Here is a 22,690-nt window from a genome sequence, read left to right as displayed (position 1 = left end):
ATGTCCCTCCATGGTGTGTGGATGCCCACTGTGGCTGCTCCTTTCCACCCTCGTGGTGTGTGTTCATGTGGGTGTGTCTTGGTCTAGGAATTGTCCCACAACAACTTTGAAGTATATATTCTTCACCTATTGCCAACACAGATGCCATGGCTCTTTTCAAAGGAAAGTGCAAGATCTCTCCTGTTTTTTAAAAAAAGTATAATCTGAGATGTCTCCTCCACATCTCTGAATCTGGCTCCAGCCCTCAGCTGGGAGGTTTAATATTCCTTCATGTCTTGTCATTTCCTGCCAAAAATGACCAGCAAGGTGCCAGAGCAAGGCTAGTTCTTATTCTGAGATTTATTACACTACAAATCCTTTATAATTAAGACTAAGCTCCACTTATCAAATGTCCATGTACCTTTTCCCAGGACATGCCATCTGTTTGTTCTCTCTCCATGGGTTTCCTGGGCATTCCAGTGGGATGAGGAATCCATAATGTAGATGAGACTAATAACAAACCTGCACTAAAAGCAGCTGCATTGTGGAGGAACTTTAAACCCCGAAGCAAAGCAGGCAGGGACAGTTTTAACTGCAATGTGCTCTTTAATTGAAACCTGGGCTGGAGCTGACCTGCCTGCCTTGTGATGCTGTGTGGGCTGGGTGGAGATGCAGCCTGTGTTGTTAACCTACTGCTATAATATTTACACAGATAAATTTAGCATCTGACATTGAGAAAATGATTTTCTGTACAACATTTTGGCTTGGACCAGCTATGTACTCTGGGAGAGAGGAGATTGCATGAGTGCTTTTGTATGGGTCCTTTTGCAAGTTTCCCATGCTCCTGACAGGTAAACCTGGTAGGAGTCAGCAGTACCTCTGGGGATGGTGCATTTTAAATCACTTTACCTTGTCTTTTGCTTATCCCCCAGCTAGAACAGCCTTGTTGAAGGCTTTTTTCCAGTGCAGATCCCTCTCATTGGGTGCTTATGTAGGCTTCACAAGAGACCCTTACCACTAGCAGCTGGCTTTGAATTGCACTGTTGGAGCTGAGCAAGGGTGTGGGACAGAGAGAGCAACCTGTGCTGCAAGCTGAGGTGGGGCTGAGGTGCCAAGGCAGGTCAGTGGAAGGCTGAGATGGACAGGTTTGTGTTTTTGGAGGTTTTTTTTGCAAGGTTTCCAATGTGCCTGCCTAATACATTTTATCTACAGCTGTCACTTACTGGGAAGTGCTGCAGCATCACCTTTATGAGCCAGCAAAACTCAGAGAGAAAGGGGTGTCTTCAGAGAAAGGCCCTGCTAGTAAGGTCTGTGGGCTGATTTGCTGAAACAGCTCAGGCAAATGAAGACTGGGTGCTGATTTCATTGGGACCTCCTGAGGTGCCTCCTTATTCATTGGATCTGGACCACAAGCCAAAGCAGAAGGTTTCTGGAGCGCAGCTGCTGCTCAGCAGCAGGGGTGAGCAGTAGCTGCCCTACCAAGCACAGCTGGTTTGTGTTACTGGGGCCTGATAACAACTTCCTCTTCCCCTGGTGGCCTGGCACTTGTGGGGCCAGAGCTACTGGCTGTCCTTGGCACTGCTTTCTGGGGGATCTGTGTGTGCAGGCAGCAGAAAGGGGTCACTGGTGTTTCAGCTTTAGTTACTGCTATTTTAGTTTTGGAAGCCTCAGGGAAGGCTTCCCCTGTTGACTCAGAAGAGAAGGGGACAGGAGAATTGAAAATAAGCTGATGGGTGGCTGTTCTTTCTCTGTGGCTCTCACAGCTTTATTCACCAGAATCGGGGAGGGCAGAACAAGGGAGAGTTCAGCAAGCTGTGTAAAACAAGCTGTTTTGAAGTAGGGAACAGAAGGAAGAGGAGACAGATCCTTGAAGTTTTGTCAAGTACCCCATCTGTTGAATTTTGGCTGCCTGCTCAGGAAGAGTGCTCCTTGCACAGACAGGCTGTTGAAGAGCACCAGGTTCCCTTGCTTGTGAGACTGGCTGGAGATGTGGGCCTGGACAGCAGGAAAGCAGCAGCTGTGGGATGGGTGAGAGCATGGAGGGGTGAGTGGCTGTACCTTGTTCCTCCCAGATACAGGTGTCTGAAACTGAGTAATGTGAATTTCAGTGACAAGAGGAGCCTTGCTGTTCACGCACTGAAACACTTACTGGTGGGATCTGTCCTCCATCCTTCTGTGGCTGTCACACAAAGGCCAGAGTTATTTTACATCTGGGAACAAAGAAGTAAGATGCTTCCTTAATGTTGCACTTCCCAGATTAGCTGGCACAGAATTGTGCTACGGAGCATTTACCCTTCCAGTACATAAAAACAAGAAAAACTGACCAGCCCCTCCTATGCAATAGGGGGTTTGTTATTTGATATTTAGTTATTTTAAATATTTTAGCCATGGTCCCCATTGCATTTGGCTGGAGCCATACATATATTGAGATGCTTCATGGCTTAAAGTGCTCGTGACCTATACAGCCAAGACAGCTTTGGGGTACAACAGAGAGCAGATGTGGAGAAGTGGCAACTAACTGAGGGAGGCACAGGAGGAGAGTGGTGAAGTCAAGAGAAGTGACTGGGCCTCTCATGTCCAGTTTCCTGCTTCCCACCCCATTTCTGACAATACAGCTTCTCCTGTTTTAACACAAGAAGGATCTGTGGTAAGGGGGAAAGGAAACAGAAGTTGTCCTGCTCTCAGTCTGGCATTGCAGCTTTCCACAAGGCACTGGCTCCCTGTCAGAGATGTCAACCCTAAACAAAGCTGTTCAGGATGTTTGCTCAGTGTGCTGTGCCACAGCAGTCCATGTTGGCTATAAAGCTGAACAGACCACTCAGGGTGGCTTGGAAGAGAAACAAACTGCCTGCCAGGAAAACACATCTTTATTTATTTAAAACTTTATTTATTGCCAGGTTAGGTGAAAATGTGTACAGGTTTTGCATTGTAAGAGACAATGGATACTTCACATTGCTGGAGAGAAAATATGGTACCAAGGCTCAGTGTGCCTTAGAAGGACAAGAGATGGTCTGCTGAGTATGAAGACCTCAAATCCATGTATTTTCATAAAGATCTGTTTCTAACCTTTTCTGGAGTGGGGGCAGCCATTGCAAAACCAGGGGATTTTTCATTGTCTGATGTGCCCTCTCCTGCCTTACTCAGCTGGGCAAGAGCCTTGTGTTGAACCTGTGGCTCCCTGCTGCTGTTCTGCCAGCTGCAGGCCCTTTTTGAGCTGTCACCTCACCAGGTGTTTGTTCCCAGGTGTTGCTGCCTCATCTGCTGTGCACTGATTCCGCTGTTTCTGCTGCTCTACTCCGTACTGAATTAAGAGCAGGATTTTTTGGGGGTAGGTGCTGATTGTTTTTCTACTTTTTCAAACCAAAATCAGGAACAGGTTTTCTTCCAGCATCATCTTCCCCTCTTCAGGAGTTGGATGCAGTATTTCCTTCAAATCACCTTTCTTTGACCTCAAGAACAGGCTGGGAAAAATAGAGAGTCTTTTCTAGCATTCGAGGGCCATGACCTCTATCACCATTGCTGCTATTGAGTGGTTATTGCCTAAGACACTCTCCTCTGGATTTGTGCCTGGATTTTAACCTGGGTAGGTTAGCTCAGTAGGCATTGATGTGATTCAGTTAATTTGAGATGTGTTTTTACTGGAAAACTAACAAGTGCATGTGTGAGCCAACTTTAAGGTTCCCTTTTCTTGGTGAAGTGAGTGATTGCTCAAGACAAGGTGACAGAATATTTATTTTAACTTTTAAATCATAGCAACAGTTGTATTTTCCTCCGCCTACTCGCTGTCTTAAAACTAAAAAACAGCTGAACCAAACTTTCCAAAAAGTTTGCTGGCAGAAACAAGGAAGGGCAAAATTCCACCTGAAAAGGTTGAAGTTGCTTATGACTGAAAAGAGCCACTTGGGAATAGAAGTGAGAGCTGTCCATATGTGCCTCTCCTCTAATATTAACAGTAATAAGAGTCCTAGATGGTCAAGGAGGGATTTATAGCTGCTTCAGCTACCTAAGAAGATGCCAAAAACCTGTCATGTTGACAGGCCTTGTCAGTATAAGACAGCATTGCACAACAGCTCTTCAGAAGTGGAGAAAACTGGTTTCTGGTGAAAATTGAATTAAGTAAAGGGAACCATAATTACTGCAGCTGGAATATGGCCTGGCCAGTAAGATTTTTAAAACTTGGTTTGCTGTGAGCTCTGTCAAAAGTGGTCTATTCTCTACTTTGCATCTCACACAGAAAAGAAATGTCTGAGAGCAGAGATTAGCTGGCACTGTGCAAAGGTAGAGTTCAACCTGGGAAGGGAATCATCAAGTAAAATTCAAATGCCACCTTTGGCAGCACAAGGTATTTTATTGGCAGCTGTTTATTCAAGTGTTGACTCAGCCTAGTTTTTGAGATCTAACAAGATTGAGATCCCTAAGGGCTTATGGCCATGGGCATTAATAAGGCAATCTAATTAAGAGATAATTAAGTCACATTTATTAAATTCCTAATTAAGCAGCCAACTGTAAATTTGTTAAGTAAGGAATGCTCAGTTGGGATTATTCACTTTCCACACCCTAGCAAAAGGTTAAAATGGGGGGAAAAACTCTGAAAGAAATCCTCCCCCTTCTGAAATATGATTTATAGTTTAGGTGTGGTGCTTGTGGAGGAAGCAAAGACTAAACATCTCTGCCCTGCTGAAGTAGAAGGAGAGCATTTCCAGAAAGATTCCCTCCTCCTAGCAGTGATAGCACAGTGGGAATGAATGTATCTGCATAGGTGCTGCTCCTTGGGAAGAAAAGAAATGCAAATCTGAAGATTGGATCTCTGTTTGCCTCCCTTGGTGTTGGGTGAAGCTCAGCTCTACTGTGAACTCATGGCCTCAAGTCTTAACTAAGACCATAACCAGTCCTGGACTTGTCTAGGATATGGTATCTGATGTGGAAAAAAAATGTGTAGAAATAAGAGAGATTTCTATTCCTGTTTCACAGATAAGGAAAAATAGGATGTAGGAAGAACTGATGACATACCCAAGATGACTTAGGGAGACCATAGCTGAACACTCAACTGAAGGCCTCTATGCAACCTCCCTTAAACAGCAGGTGCTGCCTCTGTACTGAGATGCCTGGCTAATGTGACAGTTCTGTGACAGTTCTCCGCTCTAACTCTCCACTAGCTCCAGCTCTCTCCAGGTATCCCAAACAGGCCAGTTTGCCTCTGCTTAAACTCAACAACAACAAAAAAAGCCAGCTAAATTGGCATTTACAGACTTGGGAATCCAGAAGGAAAATGTGCCAGTATTATCTCAGGTCTTTTGTTTGCTGATGTGGAGAGGAGGATGACGGGAGAGGACTGCAGCAGTGCCCATGAACCTTGCACAGAGCTGGCGAGGGCGCGGTGATTGCGCTGGGTTTGGCCACACCTTGGGGAGTGGATGGGAGGCAGCAGCGTTTGGCCTGGGGCTCTGGGGCAGACTTCTAGGTGGAGCCTGGTAATCTTCCTTTCCTGCTCCTCCTAGCTACTGACAGCAGTCCTGGGAGCTCTTCTGGGTTACTAATTTGCCTCCCAAACTGTTCGTCTTTCCTGAAGACTCTTTTGGACCATAGTGCTAAGACAAATGTCTTTCCATGAGGTTTAGCTTCCCTCTCTCTGGTTTATATTTGAAGGGGTGGACACACACTCCTAGCTGTGGACAGCTGGTGTGTTTGGACTGATTATAGGCATCTCTGAGATTTAGTTTCTCTTGTTTGTCTGTCTGGTTCAGTCTCCTCAGTTTTCCAGAAGAAGATGACAAAAATGCTGATGGACTTACGGGAATGGTTAATAGTCGAGGGCACTGGCACATGTCCAGGTTTACCAACTGCTAAACTGTGGCTCAGTTTAACTGCCAAACTGGCAGTAAATTCCAGTTTCAAGCTATTTAAACACCTGGTCTGTCTGGGAGTTGTTTCTTTCAGCAGTCAGAGTCAAGAATATGTGATTTCCAGATCAAATGAGGATTATTTTCCTTTCTTGCACACACCATGGCTGGAGATCATATCCCAGGCTAGCATAGATCAAAATAGTAACTGAAGGATAAAAGTGTTACACATATAAGCCTAATAACCAGTTTATGAATAGTTTTGTCCCTTCTGCCTTTCCTGGTGCCTCTGTCTTTGCCTTCTGCTATGCTATGGATTTCTCAGTCTATAACAGGACCTATAGCTGTAATGATATTTTCAGGCAGAGCTGAGTCTCCTTTTTGCTGTCCTGAGTCCAATAAGCTACAGTCATCAAGTTTCAAGCTTTCTTTGGCTTGCCTAATTTTGAGAGGCCCCTTGCTTCTCACAGGCTGGCTTTAGGGGCAGCAGTAACCTCAAGGTTCTCCAGGGCTCTCAAACTCTTAACAGCCCAAAGCAGAGAGCCAGTGCTATGGAAGGGCTTGTGTAAAGCAGGCTGAGCTCACAAATGTAGGGGTTTAGATAAAGTTTCCAGTTAGTTTTATCATTTTCCAGTGTCTTTTGTCCTTCACCATTACAGAGAATACAGGCCAACTGGCCATGATGCTTTTCTTCACCTTCCCCAGCTTGGGCAGTCTCAAAGAAGATCCAGGTTACAAGGTGAGTTGTGAAGATTATGGTTGGATTCCATGATTTTAAAGGTCTTTTCCAAACTGAACAATTCCGTCATTTAATGAATAAATCCTGAGGATGGAGCAGAAGCATTATGATGTGGACACAGTTTATGCTGCTTCATCAGTTGCATCTAGTCCAGCTCTGGATTCACCTTCAGACCTTCTCTAAGGAAAGCAGGTCAGATAGGCTGGGTGAGGGACAGAACATGGAATTAGGGACTGAGACTACAAGGTGGATGAAGGCAGACAAGGAGGATGTTTTCTTTTGTGCTGTCCTTTTCCGCTTTCAAGTAGCAGGACCATCAGTCAGAGTAGTATTTTCTTGGCAAAACTGACAGATCGTTTTGCTCTCCTCTGTTGAGCTAGGTCCATGGTTTTGTAGGAAGGGATGGTCTTGGGCAGCAGGCAGGGCTGTCTTTGAAACACCAGGAATGCTATTCAACACCAAAGCCTTCTTTCATATGAATTTGAATTTCCTGATATGAATTTGCACTTGCAGAAGCTGAGGGTTTCTTGTCACTTTTGTAGATTTATATTCACAAACACGTACTAAGAACACATTCTGCCCCACCCTTCCTTTTTGTTTTCTTTCTGTTAGCTTTCTCCATATGAATTCTGGTTTCTCATGATACTCTTTCTGGTTATTAAGCCTCCTTTTCTGTACACCCTTCCTCCTGCCTCTTTCATAGCCTAAGCCAAAAATATTTGTCTACCACAAGTGATCAATGCCAGATTTGTTGTGTGGGCAGGACTAACAGTGAGGGATAACAAAATAGAGGCAAATTGATGCTTCACTAAAAATAGACCTGCTGCAGAAGGTAGAAACTGTTTCCTCATGTTGAAGCTAAAGGATAATTAATAGAGCAATTGGGACGAATTTGGGAAATGATTCTTGGTGAACCACATCCTTCCTGCACTCAGCAGAGGAGGCAGAGGATGACACAGATTCGAAGCAAGCACAGCAGTGCTGAGAGGGTCGGTGTTTGCAGCCATTAATAACTGAAGCTGTCTGTCATTTGGCTTTGTTGTAAGTGGCTAGAACACTACTGCCCACGACAGTGCTGGCAATTTTGGGCATCTTCCTTTCTGGATGAGCCAGAGTCTGTGTGGGTCTCAGCCTCAAGTGGAAAAGACAGATTGTGCAGAGAGAGGGACCGTGATAAGGTTTCTTTCTCGCATGCTTGTCTGTTTTACATTCTGGATCAAGCCCTGAGACTTAATCCAGCTATTTAATTGCATATAATTTAATCTGTTGTCCTGTAAATCGTGCTCTCGCCTGTAAACCATCTGACCAAAATGATGTTTTCATCCTTTTAATACAGCAGATTATAGCAGCCAATTCCCAAGGCAGCACCTGTTATATAATTATAGCTAATAGATTATTACCTGCAAGCACCACTGTTGCCAGCATGGGGAAGAAACCTGTGCCAGAAATGAGATATTTCTGATGTTGGGAAACTGGAGGTGGCTGGAGGACAGGGGGAATGTCTGGCGCATAGTTCTTTGAAGGCAATTTGCAGTGAGAGCAAGAGAGAAATGATGATATAAAAAGTCCTGGGATAAAGTTAAAAATGTGCACTCCTTTTCTAGCCAGGTTACTGCATCAGGATATGGCCTCTGGGGCCCCCAAAATAGGACCAACCTGCTGGAGTGGGTCCAGAGGAGGGCCACAAAAATGACCAGAGGGCTGGAGCACCTCTCCTGTGAGGGAAGGCTGAGAGACTTGGGGTTGTTCAGCCTGGAGAAGGCTCCAGGAGACCTTTCAATATTAAAGGGGGCCTTATAAGTGGGCCAATTGCAACAGGACAAAGAGTAGTGGTTTTAAACTAAAAGAGAGGGTAGGTTTAAATTAGATATTAGGAAAAAATTCTTTACTCTAAAGGTGGTGAGACACTGGGGGAGGTTGCTCAGAGAAGCCCCATCCCAGGCAGTGCTCAAGGCCAGGCTGGATGTGGCTTTGAGCAGCCTGGTGTAGTGGAGGGTGTCCCTGCACGTGACAGAGGTGTTCAATCTAGATGATTAAGGCCCACCCAAACCATTCTAAGATATTAGTATGTGACAACTTGTGTTTATTGTATCCTTGTCAGTGGTAATGGCAAGCCCTCTATTTTGAAAAGTAGGTTCATCTAAACTATTGTCATATCACCCCTTAATTTTCCATTTAACAGCTTAGAGGAAAGCTGGATCCCACTGATGCTGGTAGGTGAACCAATCACTACTTGAATAATTGATTTCCTGTGATGATTCCAGTGATGCCCACTGATGATGAATTAGGCAGAGGACTTGTAATGAGAGCAGTAGTTGAATGTCTGTAAATGCAGTGAATCTCCTGGGTGGGCAGAAGCAAGGAGTGCAGGTTTGTGCCCTGAGCAGGGAGGAGGCCAGCAGAACTCAGCTGTGACACTGCCCCAGAATCTGTTTTGCCAAACAAACATGATGTGGGCTGGCCAGCCTAGCACATGTGCTAGACAGATGATCAGCCTACACACAACTCTCAACTAGCAGCAAAGCAATATTTTTTGCCTGGTGGGCATGAAACAGGGGAGGTGAAGGATTTTTAGCTGAAAGTGTCATAGTGAACACTGGACATATATTACTGGAAAAAGAGTTGTATCAGTTCTGCTCCTATTAGAGCAGCTTATCATCACCAGTGCAGATTTTCCTCCTCTCCTTGTGCTGAGTGTTTATCAAGTGAGGTGTAGCAGTTCTTTTGAACATTCTCACAAGGCTTTGGAAATGCCAATGTGATAAAACATTGTCTAAGGGCAGCTCTGACCCCCCTCATGTATTTCCTCCTCTATACTTCTCATTCTTTAGTCTTTGCTGATTTCAGTCTTGGCATCCTGAATCCATGGGACTCCCAGACATGTAGGCTGAAAAAGACATGATAGATCATGCAATTCTGCCTATGAGCAGAGGTGGGATCAACATACCTGGACCACCCTGTAGACTTTATCAGGACATCTTGACAATGATTTGTTTACACCTGTTCCTGAAGATCCTACACGAAGAGGATTCTGTATCTGTTTCTACTATCATGCTTAAACTAACTTTACAATTAAGAAATTTTATTGGAATTATTAACTCAAGTCCTGCTTTTTAAAAATGTAGCCTTTTATATTCTCCTCTGGGCAGAGAACAACTTGAACAATGTAATTTAATTTTAAAAGTTTGTAGTTAATAGTCCTAATTTTCTTCCTGTGAGGCAAAACAAGTGTGTTCTTTCTAACTTTTTTCTTCATCATAATTTCTCAGCTATCAATATTGTTAATTTTCCTTTAACTAGATCACATTTTGAGTGAGAGAGATTGGAGAGAGGTTAAAACTCTGCTAAGGTAGAGATCTATAATTGTAGAAAGACCCTTTAGTACCAACTCACACAAAACAGTGGTGGGTGTCTCATATGTCCAGTAATGAATAGGGAAAATTTAAAAATTGGGATATGCTTCCTCCATAAGGCACACTCAGCTTTCAGCAATCAGTGGTTTAGAAACTTCCTGAACTGGAGGTTGCATTTCTACCACCACATTTAATAGACCCTGATGGGCTAATTTAATTGACTGGAAAAGAGATTAGACAAATTTTATGGTTAATCTTCAAAGCATCTGGTGACACTGAGTTCCTCAATTTACGTGCTATCCACACGAAAAACATATTTCCCACAGCTTGTCTCAGATGTGTTTGCCTGGAAGCTTAACCACTGCTCCCACCCCTTTTATTCCCCATCAGCTCTTGCATTCTGAGAAATAGCAAGTGTCCTCCACATCATGCATGTTTGCATAGACCTGTGGCAGCACTGTTTTTTTTCTAGAAACAAAAGTATATCACTGCTGAAATCTTAGAATAAAATGGACCTTCTCGAGAGAAACTATGACAATTGGTCAGCACTCATGGCTCTCATCTCACAAGATATGCAACCAAAAGTTTGCTTTGTTGTTGTCCACTTCTGCTTGGAGTTGTCCTGTATCTTTGTTTGCTGTAACAGAAGCAGCAGCCTGTCTTCACTAAGGGCCTAAACTGACTTATTTCATCTGTGGCAGGGAATGAGAGCTTGCTTGTGGACAGTGACTGCTCATTCCTGTCACCTGGGCCGTGAACTTTGAGAAGTTATTACTGCCTCTACTAGGCTAGACCAAGAACCTCTTTCATCCACTTTGTTTCATGGTTCTACAAGAGAAAGTAAATATTAAATACTGGTCCCTGGCCAAATTAGTCTGCCAGTTCTTCACCTTAATATTCCACCCAGCTAAACAAAGAAGATGCTCACTTAAGGATCAAAGCTTTAATCTGAAAATTTAAAGGTGAGTAGATGTGCAGGGAAATATGACCCATAACAAGTAAAGCAATCACTGGAAATTTTTGATTTCTTCAAAGCTTAGAGAGGAGGTAATGCAAAAATTTGGGTTTTAGTAGTGCATTGTAAATCACTTAAATCCTTCTTTGCAGGGTCTCAGAGGAGCCAGTGACTCCTTTCCTTATGGGCTGTTGGGTTCCAGCAGCTGGCTGGGAGTCAGATGATAATCTGCCTCCTGGTAGCACACTTAGCCTTGTGTGCCTGTGCTATGCTGTGACACCAGAGGAAGATGGAGGAAAATTTCTTGGTGGTTCTCATTTGGGCTCTCCTGTTTGTCTGCAAGCTTTCCAAGCCACTGCTGTAGGCTGAGGACTGCCCCTGCATGGTGCTTCAAGGATGGAGGGGTTCTGCTGCAGGTGTTGTGTGTGTGTGTTTGGACATGTCAAGTTCTAAGACTAGATGCCCTAAAACTCTTCCAGCTCCACAAAGTCCTCAGCAAAGGTTACCGTAGTCTCTTCCTCTCTTCCAAGCATGACTTGAATTAATGGCTTTGGGTGTGACCATATAACCTCTAGTACCTTGTAAAAGGGAGTTCTTGCATCTCAACAAAGCAGCATGGCTGCTGGTGAGAGAAATGTAACAACCTCTTCTCTTTTCCCCTTCCCTTCCTGAAAATAGTGGGTCTTTCCTGCTCTTTATGTGTGTTTTACCACTCACTCTTACTTGCATGTATTTAATATATACGCTTTTCCAAAGCAGCAGAATGGCCAGACCTGGTCCTTTAGCAGGGATGGCTCTGCAGGATTGTGCCTGGACTGAAGTGGCCTGTAGGTTTAACACTGCTCTGGAGGACTGAAGAGCTATGGTGGTCTGTGCCAGGACAAGTCTGCTTCATGGACTGTTTCTGGAAGAGCACAGTAAATATATATTATGGGGTTTTGTGAGGTTTTAGAAAAGAGGTTGCACGTTTTTTAATTCTTGTGGGTAATGAAAGATCAAGAAGCATATTATGATTATTGCTTGAAATCACCAAAGCTGTCTTTTCATGCCCCCCCATCTTGACTATTTCTTGACCCAATCTAAAACTTCTTTCCTGCGCAAAAGTGTCCCACACACTTTCCTCCCAAAGAGATCCACCATGATTTTCTGCTTCAGTAATGTTATAGGTCTGATTCAGTAAAAAAGGAATTTCTGTACAGACGTGTCGATAGATAAGATGAAAATGGTTTTCTTCTCTTCCTTTTCCTACTTATTCTCCATAGCTCACTCAGGAAAGTGATGAGGAATCTTCCAGAGAGCGCAGCTGGGTGCTGGAGCTGGTAAGTGTAGGGTGGTGTAGAAATCATACAGCGGCCCTGCATCTACACTAAAGGGCAATGAAGTTGTGTGTAAGACAGGAAATCATAGACCAAATATTGGCAACCACATCCTATGTAGATTTTGCCGAGATTGGCTTTGATTGCTAACTGGTGGCCAGAAGCTGTCTCTGATTCAGTTCTTCCCTAAGGCCACCCACCTGGTGGCTCAGAGGCACTGGAGCAGCCAGACTGGTTGTGGCCACAGCAATGCTCTAGCCAAAGGTCAAGTGAGCCAACACAGAATGGGCTGATTCCTTCTTTTTGGTAGAGTTGTATTAGGTAACAAATTAGGAGTGCTGTGGGTAAAAGAGTTGGGTATATTGATTTACCTCTTTCTGCTGGAAGAGTGCAGATATCAGGGTTTGCCAGTAGTTTATGAAAATCTGTTGTGAGGGTGGGTAGGAGCAAGTGTTTCCAAACCACCCCTCTGGGGACTTCTGCTAACAGACTCATCAGCTCCCTGCAGTAAATCGGCCAAGGACCTCACTGGGAGGTGGAATTTGAGATGGTGGTGGATGTGGCTGGGATTTCCCTGCTTAACAAAAATAAAGCTGCTGCAGGTACAAGCTCTAGAGAGTCCCATGAAGGCTGGTGTTTGCTACTAATGTCCTCTAGGTACTCTGGTGAGGTGGAGCTTCCTGGGATTATCTGAGTGATTTTCGGATCACCTGGAGCAAGGAGGAGGTGGCAGGGGAGTGATCTCTCCTTAGTACATGATCTGTCATGCTGGCTGTGTAGCAAAGTAGCTGGACTGAGAAGGAGAACCAGATAGGAGTTAAAAAGGCAGGAAAACTTGCTTTTTGGCAGTCCGGCTGACAAAAGACTTTCCTTTCTAAGCCTCCAGAATTCCAGCGTTATGGAAATTGTTGCCTGAAGATAGCTTGAAGGAGGACAAGCCTTGTGGTAGTAGTCTTAATACATCCTGGCTATTCAAAAGGTCTTTAAATGTTTTTAAAGGTCTGATGGGAGAAGAGGCTGCTTTTTGACCTTCCTCGGCTTGGCTTTGATTTCAGACTTCCCCTTGCTTGTTTGTATAATATTGGAGCAAACTTTGATAACTTAAATTGTTGGCTTGAAGCTCAAACAACTGGCAAAAAAGGTCAGGAAAGAAAGTACAATGCTACAGCTTTCCCCTGGCTGGTGGCCACTCCTTCTTCTTATCACTGAGGCCACTGGTAGTTCAGATTGCCCTTGTTCTTGTAACAAAGGTTGCTGGGTAGGAGGAGAATTGAGCAGCAAAAGGCAGACAAGACCTCAGGAGCAATCTGCAGGAGTATGTATTAAAGCTCAGGCCAGACCAAGGGGAGAGCATAGCCTCCATAAGAAACCTTCTCTGTGAAAGGCTGCACAGACTGTGTCAATGCACATCCCTGTGCTCCCCTCACCATTTCCAGACTGCAGCCTGTGAGTGGGATGTGTGGTGGAGTGGGATCCAACTTGTGGGAGGCTTCCACTAACCTCCACTACCAGCCTCATCCTTGGCAGTGACTGAGAAGAGCTGGAGGGCAGGACGAGGAGGAGCAGAATGGTGGTGTGGGTACCAATCATCATCCCTGGAAAGACACCCCATTGGGTATCCTAGGACCTGTCTGGAACCCCTGTGTGGCAGCTGAGGGCTGTGTGGGACTCCATCTAGTTCATTCAGAGATCACTGTGGTACTTAAAGCCACTTCATTACAACAGCACACGTTGACAGGCACTGCTCGTGCCTGAACTCATCCTGTACATCTTGGCTATGTCAGTGGCTGGCATAAAGTGGTTTTTTCCTCTTGTGAGTGGCATGATTTACAGATGATCACTCAGTGAAAGCATGTTTGTCCTCATGCTTTTCAGAGTGCAATCTACAAAAATCAATTTAATTGCTTTTGTGTGTGCAAAGGCCAAGTTCAAGACCTGGCTTTTTGCAGTCAAACCAAAGGGATAAAATGTTCATTGGTTCACAGTACGGCCCCTATCCCTTTTCTTTTTATTGAAACTTAAGCTGAATTACCCAGACTGCTTCTCTTTGCAGAAACAGGGCTGAAATATCCAAAGTCCTGGCTTTCCCTCTGAATTTTGCCATACTAGTTTCTGGGGAAAGCTGTCAGAAAACGGAATGCAAAGTAAAGCACAGGAGAGGAGAGGTGTTTACCATCTGCCTGCTCTTAAACTGGGGTCCACCTGCTGAGAAGGTCCAGTACAGTTCAGAAGGATTCTTGTTGTGTCACGGTGATTTTCCTATCTCTACTTCAAACCACCCTCTGCAGTCTTTTTCAGAGAAGGGAAAATGTCCTACTCTGCTCCACAGAAGCTACTTATAGCAATGTTCATGGTGCTGGAGAGCTGTCAACTTTGCTAAGTGGTGAGGCAGGGGGGAAGCAGATACTTGAGATAAGAATAGTAAGTGAAATCTTAAATTTGACAGGCTTGTCAAAGAGGAAATTACAGCTTGGAGGAGGAAAAGTGGTTGTGTTTTGAATTTTCTGTAGTAAATATAAAGTCTGGGGGTTTTGGCGGTGAGGAGCCAGTTCCACCAGGAATGTGTAAAGCTTTGTTTTGGACATGCCTGCCACAGCTGTTTTTCATTATAGGAGAGCAAGAGGAGGACTTGGTGACAAGGAAACCTAGTTTGCTATGGTAGAACTGGTGTAGAAGATGCAAGAAAGTAGGTGGACATGAGTGTGGAGGGAGCCTGGAGGACACTGGAAATCTCTCAAGTCCAGGTGGCACTTAAATTAATTTGGCAAAAGGTTACCCTTTCTTCCCCATCTCCACCGAAACAACAACTTTCTGACCTCACCTGGCAGTAACTGCAGTGCAGTTCCCAGCTGTGCCAGAGACTGGGCACTTGTTTTTCATGGGCTGTGTTTAAGAATGTGATGCTTGTTTTTTAAATTTTGTTCTAAGTTCTTCTCTCAGGCCAGCTTGAACTTGTACTGTGGAAGTAGTGTTAGTATTTATGGCTGCTTTGCTGGGTTTCCATCAAGATTTCTGCCAGAGGGAGTGGAGGGTAAAAGGGGAGGTGAGGGACGTGCAGGAGAGCTCTGTGAACCTAGAAATGTGCCAGCACACAGGCATGCGCTATCACCTGCTGCTCACAGGAGGCAGAGGTGTGAAATAATGTGTGCAGGGCCAGGCAACAGGCTGCAGTCAAAGCATGAGCAGTGCAGCCACGTCTCAGCCCTTCCTGCTGCACTCTGCACTGCTCTGGATAAGGTGTCCTACTCATTCCCTGCTCCTCCACATGGAGCATCAGCTTCTCTTTCTGCAGGATGTGTTCATGTAAACTGAATGGAATTTGCAATGAAAACAGAAGAGAGATACACCTTACCCTCTTCTCCTGCCCCTGCCCAGAGTACTGAGAAGGTTTGGTCCTGTACCAGTGATACTAGTGATAAGTTTGGCAAAGGGAGGGTCTGGGCCAGCAGAAATAACAGTATTGCAGTCACAGGATGTTCTGGTCTCACTTTTGAGGAAAATTCTCAGTGCATTGTCCTAGTGTTGGAACCAAGCTGTCCAGCAGGACTGACACTGAGACATTCTCTAACTGTGCTGTGCATTTCCTCCTGGATGGGACCTCTTGGATGAGCTCCTGTGCAGCTGCTTCACTGGATTTCAGTAGTGACCCAGATGTGAGCCATCCTCATCTCAGCAAAGCACCTCAAGCTCCTTTGGCTGTTGGAAGGACCTTCCCCAGGGGAAAAGGGGACACTTCCCTGTGCCCAAGTGAAGTGGGGTCAGCTATCCTGATGTTACGAATGCAAAGCAGCTGGGCTCACATTTCTCAAGTGTGACCCCCAGGACCAGTCTGTCCATACTTAGTGCACTCAGATGTTTAAGATACTCAGCCCTTTATTTTGATGCTTCTCTGATTGCCAGTCTAATTTAAATACCTGTTCTCAAGAAGAGAATGCTGAAGAACTTCTGAACATTGCTTGTTCAACTTGTCGCTAATGGTTTGTAAGAGATTTAGCTTGTAGCTCCCTGGGCAGGTGTCAGAATGAATGTGCTCTCCTATGGATCAGCTGGAGCCTTCAGTGCCTAGTAAGAGAGAAGATCTGATTTGAAAAGTTGCCTGGACATGGGAGTCCAGTAAAGGGTCTTGACCAGTAGAGATTCTCTGGTGTCTAAGAACAGTTTAGGTCCTGCCTCTCCCTTCTTTTTGTGGGAATACAGGCACCTATTTCTATGAACTCATGCAAATTTGGTATCTCTGAGCCCTCACTTCTTCTGTCGAGACTGACAAAGAGTTTTAAAATATTTCAGGAGGAAAAGGAAATTATGGGTAGCAGACAGGCACAGGTAGAGCCCTGTAAACTGAACACACAATTCTGTTTCTGAGCACTTATGACCATTTAAGAGGGCCATGATACTCCTACAATTGTTTGTGTAAGATATCAGAATATTTAACTTTTCTGAATTGTCCTCATATTTAGACAGAAGGGGTGAATGGCTTTTGCCACTTCTTGAAGTGACATTCTTAGCAATGATAATATCCCAACATACAGCGGCATCATGTTATTGAAAGCTGTTTGCTCCCACCTCTTCCAGTGTGGATTGTACCCATAAGCTCTGCCAAAATCCTTTTGGATACTTTCTTCTTGTTACAGAGCAAATAAAGGAGAGTTCCTAGTGCAGCTAGCAGGGAAGTAAGGTCAGAGCCAAAAGCTGTTCTGCTCCCTGTGGGCACACTGGTGTGATAATGGGGAGCAGGGTAGCCAGTGGATAAGCCAGGTCAGTGCCAGAAAACCAGCCTGATGACCTCCTCTCCTACCAGGGGTCTGGGGCTGGATCCTTATGGTGCTATCACAGCCTGGGTCAGGGGAGCAGTGGAGCCAAAGTAAATATTTTAGCAAAGGCTGAAGAGCACAGACTGCCTCTGTAACATCATGGGTTCTCAGAAATTTGAGTGCTAAGACCTTTAGCTTTTTTCATTTCTGCCATAACAAAAAAGTCTGCTCAGGTGACCTCTTTCTTTCCTCTCTCTTTTCCCTCATCCCTTTTCTTTCAATCTTTCTTTTTTTCCTCCTTAGCTCCCAAATCACCATTATCAATCACTTACACGGACTAAAAATAAAGGTGAGAAATTGGAAGAAGTTTTCTTGTTTATTTTTCACATTCAGATTCACTTGAGGCTGGAGCACAAGGTAAGCAATGGGATTTGTGTCCTTGCTCTTGCAATCAGTGCAGAGGATGTGCCAGCCACGGTGGCAGAGGAGAAGGTGGTGATAAAGCACTGTTCAAGTGAGCCTGGATGTTGCTTCTCTACATCTCTCTTCCTTTTGGCTCCCCAGCCTGCAATACTTGCAAAGAAGAGTAGGTCTGGCTTCTGCTTCCCAGCCAGCCAGAAATGCCACAGGATGTGGCTTCTCGTTTTTGCCTCTCTAGTCCTTTGGGAACAAAACCTTCATGTTCCAAATACAGGCATTTCAGAGAGGAGGCACAGGCAGATTTCCCTGGCACAGGCAGATTTCCCCATGCTTGCCTCTCTGTTTTCCCCCTTTGACCAAGCAGCACTACACTGGGTTCTTTTCACAGATTTACCCATCACATGCCTTCTTTTCCTTTCAAATTATTTACCAACTAAGACATACCTTTTAGTTCAAACCCCAGGAGTCCTCATATTTTATAGTAAGTAGACACATGGTTGTATTTCAGCCTGCAGTTTTTAGAGGTCTGGAAACAAACATTTGGCTTTTCTCAATGCCAAGCTGCTTAATAACCTGTTACAGCCTATACCTACTAATGCTCTCAGACATTATGCCCCTTCATAGATGCTTTTTTCCCTGGCATGCCTTCTTGAGGTTGATTTTAATTTTTTTTTTTTATTTTAGGCTTAACAGATAATGTGCAAGGTCTTTTTTTTTTTTGCAAGCAACCACTTAAAACTTTCCACTTTGGCTTGTTATTGCCCAATTGCTAAGAATCTTATTTCCTGCAGTATTTTTCTCTTTATTGCCATTTGGTTTTGGGTACTTCCTGAGTTATGGTTTGGGTACTTCCTGAGTTATGGTGTCTCCTCACAATAGCAGCAGACGTCAGCATGACTTTTCTTGTGGCACAGACTGTATAGAGCAAAGCAGAATTGCCCACTTTGCCCATTCCTATGAGCTGGCAGTTCATCATGAAATTCCTTTAGTGCACAAAAGGTAAAGACAGGCTGATTTTCATGAGATGAGCTGATGGAACTTGTGTGCAGCTGTTGTGTAGTGGGCTTTACTGGTAGAATTGAGTGCATTTCAGAGACTGCAGCAAGATTAATTCCCACCCTTTTACAGGTGAACAAACCAAAGCACATATAAAAGTTATTCATCAGATCAGGTGCTGAACTGAGAATACAATCAGAATATAACTCTGACTCTCAGACCTGTGGCTTCTCCTTTCCCTGAATGGAGAGGGTTCATGCACAAGCATGATTAAAAATGCCAAAAAAACTATGCCTTGACTACGCTATTTCATGGCAACTAAACTTGACATCTTTTGGGTTTTTTTTTCCAAGGCTCACACAGCAAATGAGGAGAAAATAGAAAGGATTGGAATGTGTAACATTGTAATATTCCTCATCTAAATGCCAGGCACCCATCTTACAGTGATTTGATGCCTGTACTTGAGCTGTTCACCAAGGGCTTGTAATTTTTATCTCTTTTTCCAGAATCTACATGCGTCCTCTCTGTGGAGGAGGTTGCTGCAGAACCATAAGATTTAGTCTCTTTGTCCATGCCATTTATGCATTAGGACAGTTTGTGAGTTAGAGGTGATTTGTTTAAGGACTGGAGGCTCCTATGAACTTTTTACCTCACAGGAGCTGAATAATTTTCATTTGATTTCATATCCAACAACTTATTTTGCTCTTCCCACTTTTTCTTCTCCTAAGACTCTGAGACTTTATAGTTTCTCCTTCTCTACCAATTTCCTTCCTTGCTTTTCTGTTTCACTGCACTTCACTACTGTCAGCATCAAATACTCCTCTGAGTGATTTCAGAGATTTTGCATTTACAGTATTTCTTCTTGCATATGGTTGAACAACCTGTGGAGCAGCCTGTGCTCTTGTGTCAGCTCATTCCTTGCTTCCCCTGATTACAACAGGTAACCACTGTCATGTTTCAGTTTGGCTAAAGTTTCATAATTTGGTTTCTAAATTGTTTTCTTATGGCCTGAATTCACCCCAACCTTCTCTGCCCTCTCCGTCAGATCTTATTCCAATTTACCAGCCACACTGAGGAGTTAAAATGCTTGTTTTACAAAATCCCTCAGGGAAGAGAGTGGCAAAGAAAACTCAGAAATGGTGGACGTGTGTGTGGTGGAGGGTTGTGAAAATTAGTATAGCAAAGTTAACTTCAAGGCTAGCCTGTTCCTGAAGTGAAGTCAGTAAACTGAAGATAGAGCTGGTAGAAGTTTCTTGTGAAGACCCCATTTTGCTCTTGAGTGAAGAGGATGAAGACATTAACTCAGTCACATCCTCCTTGCCAGCAGAGTGTTCTGCTGCATTGGCTGAAACAATTGTTTTCATCTCATAGAAGTCCAACAAGTAATGAAACTTTAATCCTTCTGTTTCCTAAGCAGAACATCATGTGTTCTTTATTTTAATTGGATTGAGGCCATGCTGATACTTCATTAGTACAGCTATGAGCCTTACATAAATTCTTGTGCGTAAGTTCTGATCTCCTGAATGGTGTTTTAACTTCATGTTCCTGTGCCTGTGTGTGCCTGCTGTATTATTCTGTCAAAAATCCTGCCTAATGTGTATTTGTGTGAGACAAATATTGTATTTTTGACATGTACTTTTATTATCAGATGAAGATGGGTGGAGGAAAACTGTAAGGTCCAGAATATGACCTGTTATCTGATCATAGAATTATTTGGGTTGAAAAGGATGTTTTAAAGATCATAAAGTTCAATGTCTCTGCATTGAGCAGGGGCATCTTCATCAACATCAGGGTGCTCTGAGCCCTAGAAGGATCTGTTCCATGACCTTCCCTGGCACAGAAGTGAGGCTGACAGTTCACAGATTCTCCCTTTCTACCCTTTTTTAAGATGGGTGCAATGTTTCCCTTTTTCACCTGGGACTTCACCTGACTGCCATGACTTTTCAAATACCATGGGGAGTGGCTTGATGACCACATCCACCACGTCCCTTGGGACTTTGGGATGCATCTTGTCAGGTCCCATAGACTTAGGCATGTTTCAGCTGATTCCTCAGGTGGTCTCAAACCTGATCCTCTCTTACAGTGGGAGGCACTTTGCTCCCTCAGTCCCTGCCTTGCCCCACTCAAGAGGTGTGGGAAGAGTGACGAGGCAAAAAATGGAGCACCTTGTCTGTTGTTCCCAGTTTGCTGGTGATGTTCATCAGACATAGTACATTTTTTTACACTCTTTTTCTGGCAGATATACCTGTGGAAGCCCTTCTTAATATTCTTTGGGTCTCTTGCCAAGTCCAGCCACACCTTAGCCTTGCTGACCCCATCTCTACACATACAAGCAATATCCCTCTATTCTTCCCAGGTTACCTCTCCCTGTTTCCACTGACTGTACATTTCCTTCTTGCCCTTTTACTTTGACCACTAGGTCCTGAGTCATGGATGAGTCAAGACCTTTCTGATTTCTCATGTGTGGGGATTGAGAATTCTTCTGCTCTGTGGAGAGTGTTCTTAAAGACCTGCCAGCTCTGCTCTGCTCCCTTGTCCCTGAGGACACTTTCCAGGGGATCTTATTCAACTTGGAAAGCAAAACTCAGGAATTTTGCTTTCCAAAAATTCAGTGGCCCAGCTTTATTCTGCCTGACCCACATTTCTGAGGACTGTGAACTCCACCAATGCAGGATCACTGCAGCCCAGGCTGACTCCTGTCTTGCTGTCACTGATTAGATCACTTGTGCTGGGGAATAACAGGTCTGGTATCACATCTGCTTTGGCAGGGATGTCTATTACCTGGCTTGCCTGGCTTAAGAATTTACCCTCAGTGCATTCCAAGACTTTCCTGGATCACCCACAGCTTGCTCTGCTACTTTTCCAGCAGATGGCATTTGTTGACATCCCCCAGCAGGATGATAGCTCTGATCATGACTTTAAATTTCTCTTCTGGATGCTATAGGTTTGTAAGGTGCAAATTATGTGATGAACTTAACAGGTGCAGTAAATCCAGCCCCAAAACCAGTTTGTAAGAATTGATGCTTAGAGGGTAGAGAAGCTCACAGAAATAGTGTTGTTGTGTTTGCTTATCACTGTGCATACAGTTCAACCTGTTCAGCTCTGCTGTTTACAACAGAAATTCAACAGCCACCTGCTGGCACTGAGAGTTTGAAACTCAAGTGAGAGCAGGTTTTGTAGTTCTCTATGAGCAAAAGTTTGTTAATTTTATAATTAATCCTGGACTGTCTGTAAAAGAAAATGAACATTCTTTAGATAGTGTTGCCAGACCAATAGGAGCTCAGGTTTTCATCCCCAGAACGATGACTCTTCCAGGAGCAGCAGCAGTCCTTATTACAGCTGGACACTGCACATTGCAGTGAGCTCCTTGTCCCTGACCGGAGTTCTCTCCAGCTGCTGACACAGCCCTGCTTTGGTTCAGTGGTCCAAAAAAAACCCCAAAAAACGTGAAAAGCGAATTAATGCTGATAAAACCCTCTGTGTTCCCCAACGAAAAGCGCCACAAGCCCTGGCTGTGCCATGGTAGGCGGCGGGGCTGTGCGAGGCCGCGGCTCCCCGGGCCTCGGGCCCCTCACACGGCGGCACGGCCGGGCTCAGCTCCCCCGGCCCCGCGGACACGGCTCCGGCCGCCGGACTGGCCACACAGCCCACCGAGGACAGGCAATGTGCACTCGCAAAGCCGAACGTGCCCTGGGCTGCATCCAAAGCAGCGAGTGAGGGAGGCGATCGTGCCCCTCTGCTCCGCCCTGCTGGGTGAGAGCCCAGCTGCGGTTCCGTGTCCCCCAGGACGGACAGGACAGCAGCCTGTGGGAGTGACCCCAGAGCAGGGTCACCCAGTCCATCAGGGTGATGGAGCACCTGGCCTGTGAGGAAAGGCTGAGAGAATTGGGGTTTTTCAACCTGGAGAAGAGAAGGCTCTGAAATGACCTAATTCTGGCGTTCCAGTACATGAGGGGAGCCTACAGGAAAGATGGAGAGGGATTTTCAGACAGCATATAGTAACAGGACAAGGGGGAATGGCTCCTAACTAAAAGAGATTAGTTTAGATACTAGGAAAAAGAATTATTGTGAGGGTGGTGAGACACTGGCACAGGTTGCCCAGAGAAACCGTGGATGCCCCATCCCTGTCAGTGTTCAAGGCCAGGCTGGACAGGGCTCTGAGCAACCTGGGATAGTGGGAGGTATCCTCACCCATAGCAGGGGAGTGGTACTAACTCTTCTTTAAGGTCCTTTCCAACCCACATTATTCTATGATTCTATATACTTTCATTTGTTATGAAGTGCAGACCAGGTAGTGTTCAAGAGAATGTTAAATGCAATGAATTTTCATGTGTATTGACA

At 44.7% G+C, this 22,690-nt stretch overlaps 1 long non-coding RNA gene across 1 annotated transcript; it reads right to left on the bottom strand.

Moving 5' to 3' along the window:
- Positions 1-1,604: 1,604 nt before the first annotated feature.
- LOC135303353 (uncharacterized) lies at positions 1,605-7,297 on the bottom strand. Its single transcript, XR_010364836.1, has 3 exons — positions 5,772-7,297; positions 2,129-2,189; positions 1,605-1,996 (listed from the first exon to the last, which is right to left on the bottom strand). It is a non-coding gene; the product is annotated as an uncharacterized LOC135303353 (long non-coding RNA).
- Between the last annotated feature and the right edge of the window lie 15,393 nt (positions 7,298-22,690).

Source organism: Passer domesticus, chromosome 6 (genome assembly GCF_036417665.1).
Source record: "Passer domesticus isolate bPasDom1 chromosome 6, bPasDom1.hap1, whole genome shotgun sequence".
Taxonomy (NCBI): Eukaryota; Metazoa; Chordata; class Aves; order Passeriformes; family Passeridae; genus Passer; species Passer domesticus.
This window is presented reverse-complemented; position numbering and strand designations above follow the sequence as displayed.